General features: G+C 42.2%; 1 pseudogene; it reads right to left on the bottom strand.

Annotated features, from left to right (window-relative positions):
- Positions 1-1267, bottom strand: LOC112938171 (aspartic proteinase nepenthesin-1-like; annotated as a pseudogene).
- Positions 1268-8580: the final 7313 nt, after the last annotated feature.

Below are 8580 nucleotides of genomic sequence, written 5' to 3'. Positions count from 1 at the left end.
TTTAAAATAAAAGTGGTCCATCCATATGTAATATGTCAATTAAAAGGGTGGTCCACTATACAATTTTTACTATATTTAACCAGCACATATACTATAATTTTAAATTTTTAGGTGGCCCGTGGACCACGGTGCATGTTCTGCAGATCGTAGAGTACGTGCATGTTCTGCTGCTGGAAGTTGCCTATTATGGTCGTCTCGTCGCCTTTGTTAATGGCAAGGCAGATGATGCTGTTACCCGCGTCGTCGGGGACCTCGAACACGTAGTTCTCCCGGGGCAGGTCCATCGTCGCGCCCTCGAAGTGCAGCACCAGCTTCGGCACGTCCGGCTTCGCCTGCGACGGCGCCGAGAAGCAGGTGTAGGGACCCGTCGCGTTACCGGGCACCACGGGAAGCTTTATCTGCGCGGCGAACTCGTCGCGGACGACCTGGTAAACCTGTGGCGGCAGCGACGTGATGGACGTGCCGGAGTCGATGATCGTCCCGCCTGTCCCGTTCGTCAGCGCGAACGCGGACTCCGGCACCGGCAGCCTCGTCGACCCGACGGTGATGCCCTTCAGCGAGAGGTAGTAAAAAGTTGGATTGGCAGAGTTCTGGATTAGAGGTGTGGACTGGACGGCGCCGCGGCCATTCTTGTAGAGATCGGCCGGCAGGTCGAGCAGGACAGTGCTCTGTTTCAATCCGTTTACGGCGGTGAAGCAGTGGGAGAAGTTGCCCACTTTGAGCTGCGACGGCAGGGACAGTGGGCCGCGGCCGAACCCGGCGATGCCGGTCTCGTTGGACTTGAAAACCCCGTTGTTAAAGAGGCCGCAGCCGAACGCCACGCCGGGCACGGACGCGCCGGCACCGAACGTGAACTTGTCCACTTCGATCAAGCCTGTCGTCACCGACTTGTCGTTGTAGTAGTACGTGTATACGCATGTCTGGTTCGGCCAGAACTTTGTGTTGCCACACGACGCCACTAGCAGGCCCTGGCAAAGCGTGGAGTCGCAGGAAGTCAGCAAGAGCGTGGAGGATGTCGACCGGTCGAAGTAAGGGAGAGCCTGGTCGAAGCATGCACGGCACGGCAGGCACTTTGTCCAGATGAGGTCGCTGCGACGCTGCCGGTGTCGAGCGTCAGCTGCACGGGCTGCGGCGGCGTGCCGATGGTCAGGTGCACCAAGTACTCCGAGAAAGTGGGCAAGCCGTCGGCGAAATCCCACAGGGATACCGGCGCGCTCGCGGGGCTCGAGAGCCGCCGCGCTGCTCGGGCCTTGCTGCGCAGCGCCATACGCACTACTACACGATTGATTTTCCTGGACGCCTCTCCTTTTTGTTTTCGTGCGGTTCGTAAGTGGAACCGCACAGAAAAATTGAGAACCGGCACTGGGGTGTCGCCCGCACGGGAAAATCGATTTTCCCGTGCGGGCGTTCTAAGCCAACCGCACGCACCACACGGGCCCACCATTTAACCTCTCCCACCGCCCGCTCCCACTCTACTCCTCTCCTCTCCTCTCCTCTCCCTCCCCTCCACGACAGCACGGGCGCGGTGACGGGAGGAGAGCAGGCAGCGGCGGCCTCCGCGGGCGACAGCGGCGGCGGCGCGCGCCCCCTCGCCTCCTTCCCCTACCAGATCCGGCGGTGGGGGGGCTTGGGGGCGGCGTATCCGGCGGCGCCCGCCCCCTTCCCTCCTTCCCCTTGCAGTTCCGGGGGAGGGGGCGGCGGATCCGGCGGCGGCGGCCGCGGGCGACAGCGGCGGCGGTGCGCTCCCCCTCCCTTCCTCCCCGTGCAGATCCGGTGGAGGGGGGGCTTGGGGGTGGTGGATCCGGCGGCACCCGACCCCTCCCCTCCTTCCCCTTGCAGGCCGGCGACGCGCGGCTCTCTCCCCTCCCTTGCAGATCCAGCGGAGCGGCGGCATGTGTCGGCGACCGGATCTATCTCTCCCCCTCCTCTCTTTTTTACTTGTGATTTGTTCATGTGAGATGTTCATGTGATGTGAGATGTGTGTTCTTGTGATGTTCATGTGATGCTTCTTGTGATGTGAGATTCGGCGACGGCGGCGGATTAGGGTTAGGTTTAGGGTTTCTTTTTTTTCTTTTTTTTCTCCGTGTGGGCGGCTTAAGTGCCCGTACGCGAAAATCGGTTTTCGCGTGCAGGCGTGCCACCCGCACGCGAAAATCGGTTTTCGCGTGCAGACGCGCCACCCGCAGGTGAAAATCGCGATTTTTCCAGACGACTGGGTGCGTGCGGGCCGTCCACCCGCACACGAAAATCCGCCAACCCGCACGGAAAAATTGGCGCTGTATAGGTGACGCTGCCTCAGCTCCCGCGCGGACAGGCCGTCCGCGCCCGGCGTCGGCGTGCGTGAGCTGCGTCCGGACGGTCGCCGCAGCATTGCAGCGAGAAATGCACGTGACTATGACGAAGGCTAGATTTTGCATCTCGACCGGTTGCTTGATTAACCGATGTGCAAGAAGTACTTGTTGACTGTGTCTGTTCGCTCTCTCCAGTGCTCCCGTACGCGAGAAAGCTAATCCGCGAACAGTGGCGCGCGCCCTCTCCCATGCGACTGGACGCGTGTTGCGCGTAGAGAGGGGGGCGGCGACGGCTCGTGATTTTTTTTTCGGAGCGGTTTCTTCTGTTTTTTTTTCTGTTTTTTCTTTCTGTATACGTAGTTTGCGATTTTTTTTTCTTTTTCTGTTTTTTCTTTCCGTAGTTTACGGTTTCTGTTTTTGTTTGGTTGCTTTTCCTTTTTTTCTTTCCGTATCATTATTAGTTTTTTTTCGTTTTTTTAATACGTTATATATATGTATAAATACAAACTTGGTATATGTATATACAAACTTTACATACACATATATAAACTTTATATACGCGTATGCAAAGTTTGCATAGGCGTATACAAAGTTTGTATAAGCATATTTTTAAGTTTTATACGTATGTACACAAACTTGATATACATGTATACAAAGTTTGTATACATATATATATATATATATATATATATATATATATATATATATATATATATATATATATATATATATATATATATATATATATATATATATATATATATATATATATATTTATATATTTATACATAAGCACACAAACTTTATATACATATGTATATTTTTTATACAATAAAGTGTATATATATATATATAAAATTATATATATACACATACGTGTATATATACTATATAAACGTATGTGTAAACTTTGTATATAAATATAAGGTTTATACGTATGTATGTATGTATGTATGTATATATAGTATATACATAATACATATATACATAGTACTCCTATAGTACTCCTGTATAGGAGTAGAGACTAGAGAGAGGGGCGCTGATCGCGCGCGTGCGCGGCCGCGCGACTAGCCGCAGATCAGCACCCCCCACCGTACGTGCCAGTGCTATCCCGCTAGATGCGTTTGTGCTGCAAGTACCTAGCGTATTAATTCTATATATAGAGCGAGTTTATGCGCACTTTGGCACGTGGTAGCGTCAGCAAGTACGATAAGGCTCTGTTTAGATGGGACTAAAACTTTTAAGTCTCTATCACATCGGATATTTGAACACTAACTATAAATATTAAACGTAAACTATTAATAAAATCCATCCATAATCTTCGACTAATTCACGAGACGAATCTATTGAACCTAATTAATCCATGATTAGCCTATGCGATGCTACAGTAAACATTATCTAATTATAGATTAATTAGGCTTAAAAAATTTATCTCGTAAATTAGGTTTTATTTATGTAATTAGTTTTATAAGTAATCTATATTTAATACTCTAAATTAGTGTCTAAATACAGAGACTAAAGTTAAGTCCATGGATCCAAATACCATCTAAGTTCACCGCCAATTTTGGCCTCGCGCGCTTCTCCACGCTAAAAGATTCTCACAATTCAACTTTTCACCATGTCACATCGAATGTTTGAATATATCCATGATTATTTAATATAGAAAAAAAACTAATTAAACAGATTGCGTGTAAATTGCGAGACGAATATTTTAAGTCTAATTGCTCCATGATTTTGACAATGTGATGTTACAGTAAACATTTGCTAATAATAGATTAATTAGGCTTAATAAATTCGTTTTGCAGTTTATATGCGGAATCTTTAATTTATTTTGTTATTAGTCTACGTTTAATATACTTTAAATGTGTATTCGTATATCCGATGTGACACGCGAAAACTTTTTAACCCTGGAACTAAACAGGGCATCAGTCTGTTCCTCACACATTCACATTTTGATGTTTCTTTATGGTTAATCGGAAGGTAGATCTGGTACCTTGTAAGCACCATTAGAGATCGGATTTATCCTATTTTCTAATAAAATACCTTGTAAGCACCATAAAGATAAAGTACCTCACCACACATTCACACCATTAGAATTGCCCCTATTAACATTTATATTTCCTCGCAGTTAGCCTCTTAGGAAAAACGTATGAAAGCTGAGAAGTTCTCTAAGATAACTGAATATTAGTAGCTTTTAGAATGTACAGGTATTACAAAAGTCCCGTGGAAAACAACTATATCTATTAGGAATTTGACAAAGAGTGATTCTAATCATTTGAGTGTATGTTTACTTATTTATTACATGTCATCTAAATGGTTATGAAAGAAATCTTAAAAAGTTACAAGATAGATTATTACGTAATGTATCATTCTACAAACATGCAAGTTTAAATTGGACATCTATAAGTTGTAACAAAAATAACAAATCAAACTTTAACTAGCATATATACATATAGTCACAACTTGTAGGAGTCAAATTTAAATATGTTTGTTTGTACGCAATATATTATATATATATATTAATATGTCTTGCCAATTTTTTTAGATTTTTTTCATAACCATTTAGTTGACTTGTACTCCCTCCGTTTCACGATGTAAGTCATTGTAGCATTTTCCACATTCAAATTGATGTCTAGATTCATTAACATCAATTTGAATGTGAAAAATACTACAATGACTTACATTGTGAAACAGAGGAAGTAATAAACGAGTAGACGCCCATCCGAGTGATTAAAAAACAATTTCCCAAAGTTAACCCATTGACCACATCACACACACACCTCATAAATACGGCGCTGGTAGTAAGGGGATTTCAGGATTACCCTCTCCAAATAGTTTAATTTAGGACATATCAGTAATGTGTCTGATATATGGGATCATGATTAACATGTCAACTTGGAGGAATGGGAAAACTTGGATTTTGCATTAATAGTGCTAGATAGTAGATTTACTACGTTAAAATTCCTTTTAATTCTACATCAGCAGGATAAAAAAAATGGCCATCCATATCAACCAAAAATGTACTTAGATTAGAAGAGAGACAAATATTTTTTTATTAAAATTAAGATAATTATATCATGATATTTTCGGTCTCTACACAGTTAAGATGTACACAACCCAAGAAAAAAAACAATGACAATTAACAAGTATTACCTCCATCATAAAATATAAAGGATTTTGTCTTTAAATTTTGGTTATGCATCTATATTATCACAATCTCTTATATTTTTAGACAAAGATAGTGCAATTTAAAAACAACTGTATTTCAAAATATGGATAAAATAAATAAGCGGTCGGATTTATATATGAATACAATTGCATCACATTATGTAGAAATCTACGTCGTAGATTTATTAGAAATGAGTTAACATTGATGACTATAGATTATAGTTTCAATACGTGTACAGATAATATTAATTACACGCATGTGGATACACTTTTAACAATAATTTGATAATGTTCACGAATCTAACTCGGCCTTTGATTCTTGAGGGTGTGTTAAATGGATCGTGAGTGGGATATGCGTGTGCGTGGTGTGTGTTCTTCAATGTGTAAAAAAACAACCATGCACAAAAAAGTAGAAGCTTAATTATTTTGTTGAGAAATTCAAAGCATTTTATGTAATAGAGAATGTGCGCGATTTCACAATAAAATCAATATGAACCTAGCAAATTGAATCATATACAGGTAACGTTATCAATAGAATCCACATATGCGAAATAATATGTTAGATTAGCAAATAGCAACTAGTACTATGGTTGACTTCGAAGTTCGAACATGCGGTGGGAACGCATTACGAACTGGCCTCGCGCATCCGCATCCATGTGGGAACCTCCAAAAGCTAGCTGCTCTAGGGACTAAATGAAAATCTTCCACTTGGGACAACTGTACAGGGATAACAGCGTAAGCAGAGAAGGGAAAAAAACACGGAGCAGTTGGTATTATTATTTGTCCTGATCGACTTCCTCGAAGAGTCATCCGGATCGACTTCATTGGTACTAGTTTTGTTGCTGGAACAAACCTTACTTTATCATGGCTGAGCATATCACCACCAGCTGACCAGCATTGTAATATCATCCCCTATACGATAATTTAAGGATTTTTGTCAAAACGGTTCCAACTGATTCCTTAATCTCATTTTTAATATTTCCTACTACCTCTCTCAAAATAAGTGTAGCCATGAGTTTTCACACCCAACTTTGATCGTCCGTATTATTTGAAATTTTTTTATAATTAGCATTTTTATTGTTATGAGATGATAAAATATAAATAGTACTTTACTCGTGACTTATGTTTTTAATTTTTTTTAAAAAATTTTTAAATAAGACGAAAGGTCAAAATTAGGCACGAAAAACCATAGCTATACTTATTTTGGGACGGAGGAAGTACTCTCTATCCCGTAATTGTCGTTATCCACTTATATGGATGCACTTTGGCTCCTAATCACGTGATCGAATGTGATATCACGGGAAGGAGGGGCGGTTTCTGTTGGAATTTTTCTAGAGCCCACACCTTTTAGTTTTTAGGAAGTCAATTTTAACCAATCTATGGAAAAATTTAGCAGTTTAGAATTCCCATAACTAAATCTAGGGGATTGCCCCGTGTAGTTTTGCGCAGAGCTAGATAATTCACCATTATATGTATATTTAGATTTTATATAAAAGTGGGTATGTTTGGGGGAGTTTAAGATTCTAAGAAGCAGTAGTTTATGAGAATCTGGAGAAGCTGGGTTTTCCAGCTTCTGGCTTTTAATTCTACAATTATAACTTTTCAGAATCTAAATAAAACGCTGTACTATTTAGGAGAGCTTCTAATTTGAAGCTCCTCCAAACATGGGGGCCTAGATCTATTTCTATGGACTTAGATTTCATATACAACACTCAACTTCTATTTCTATTGATATAATCGTATTTCGTATACAACTGTATTAATCAACCTATACCGTTATAATTCGAACCCACCATGACCTAACAATTAAGATATTTTTCTTTTTTTATTTATGTCAGAATTTTTATGTTGTGTTCTTTTTCTGGGTTGGGGACTAATCCCTCCAACCCGTAAAACGGAACGACTCATTAGCGCATGATTAATTAAGTATTAGCTAAATTTTTTTTATAAAATAGATTAATATGATTTTTTAAAACAACTTCCGTATAGAAAATGTTTACAAAGAATACACCGTTTAGCTGTTCAGGGAAGCGTGTGCGTGGAAAACGAGAGAAGCCAGTTGGGAAAGGAGGGGGAAGAACACTCTATATCGAATACGATGCCTTCTTTTAAAGCTATCTTAATTATATCTAATAGACAAATAGATAGATAGATAAATTTTGGAGGTAATCCCTCCATCCACGAAAGTAACACATATTACTTTTGTCACCAAGACCAAGGAAAAATTAAATCATCTTGGAAGTTATAAAATCAAGAAGTAAATGCAAGCATGCAACCAATAAGTATTTAGATGACTTCTTAGGTTCTAATCAAACATTTAATTTATCTCTTCATTTAAGTCTTGAATGCATAAAGACTACAAATAAGAACAATTTATTTGGAAAAAACTCAAATGTGAAATATGTCTAACTTTTGTGGATGGAGGGAGTAGAATTTTGAGATGTTGTTTCTGATGCTCAACCCTCATTTAATTTCCCATTTGTTTTGAATCGGTAGGAATTCGCTGGTGGACTCGAACTTTATGAAGCTGTGTTGATCATCAAGAGCAGCCTCCATGGCGAACCCGGCCCGGACGTGGTAGGCAGGCAGGCAGGCTGGTGGCATTTGCCTAAATATTGAACACGTTGCGAACTTGGGGATCGGCAGGCTCCTCGAACCCATGATCACGCACTAACTACAGCGAGTCTGCCCGCTAGAGGTACGTAGTAGAAGAAGTAATAATCCGAAGGGTCCTCGTATAGTCTTGTCACCCAGCCACCGCCGATTACATAGGTTATCCGCCGGACCGCCGCAGCAGCAGCGCGCTGTCGATCGAACGACCAAGTGCACACAAGTTTTGTACTCCGCAGCTCCTCCACAAGACCACAAGGGGAATGCGCGCCTGGTAAGCATGCTAGCCGGTTGGCTGGCCGGCCGGGGCCGGCAGAAGAGAGAAACAGCGCGGACTGGACCTTGCTGTGATCATGAGGCGTACCGGCCCAGCTAAGCACAGCCCAACACGATCCTCGCAATCGTATTAAAGCCCAACTTATTGGAGGGCAGCATGGTGGTCCAATTCCTGTTCGAGCCTAATCAGTAATTATCTCCAGTCCACCTTGGGGGATTCTGCTACAGTCCAATA

The sequence above is a fragment of the Oryza sativa genome, chromosome 3 (assembly GCF_034140825.1).
Source record: "Oryza sativa Japonica Group chromosome 3, ASM3414082v1".
Lineage (NCBI taxonomy): Eukaryota > Viridiplantae > Streptophyta > Magnoliopsida > Poales > Poaceae > Oryza > Oryza sativa.
Note: the sequence above shows the minus strand (reverse complement) of the source record. Positions and strands in the feature narration are given on the sequence as shown.